The sequence below is a fragment of the Penaeus monodon genome, chromosome 21, assembly GCF_015228065.2.
Source record: "Penaeus monodon isolate SGIC_2016 chromosome 21, NSTDA_Pmon_1, whole genome shotgun sequence".
In the NCBI taxonomy this organism is placed as follows: domain Eukaryota; kingdom Metazoa; phylum Arthropoda; class Malacostraca; order Decapoda; family Penaeidae; genus Penaeus; species Penaeus monodon.
Genome location: NC_051406.1, coordinates 21,241,090 through 21,241,654, shown reverse-complemented (window position 1 = coordinate 21,241,654; position 565 = coordinate 21,241,090).

Here is a 565-nt window from a genome sequence, read left to right as displayed (position 1 = left end):
TCTCATCTGACAATTGACCCTCATGAATCTTAATTATATAGAGTTGTTAACGTCGGGTTCAGCCATCGCCTGGCGTCGAATGGCGGGAAAAAGAGAGACCTAACATGTGGCTGAGTGCTTTTCGCAGACGTCAGTGAAACTTAATGTTACTGATGAGGATAATGATATTCGATGTGCCGGGGAGGGTAGGGAGACCACTAGCAAGAAATAAAGAGGAGTCAGATGTGTTAATTTCATTTATATAAAGACTTGCGTGTTAATACGCGGCGTTCCCAAAAAGATCTGCTACAACCTCGCAGTCTATTGGCACTGAATCACGATGGCGAACACAGTGCCAGTAGGTAATGATCTCTATCACACAATGATTCACAAAGCTCAGTGCCAGTACAGACAAGGGTGAAAGTCGGTACAAAACAAGTGCCATGATAAGAATGTGGCCCTATTGTTCCCAGCTTCGCAGACAATGGCTGGCTCTCCTTCCGCCAAGATGCCAGACAAATGGTTCGAGCGGGTGAGGTGCCACCTAATGATGCCTTCGGATTAGCCGTCTAACCGCTCGCGAGAC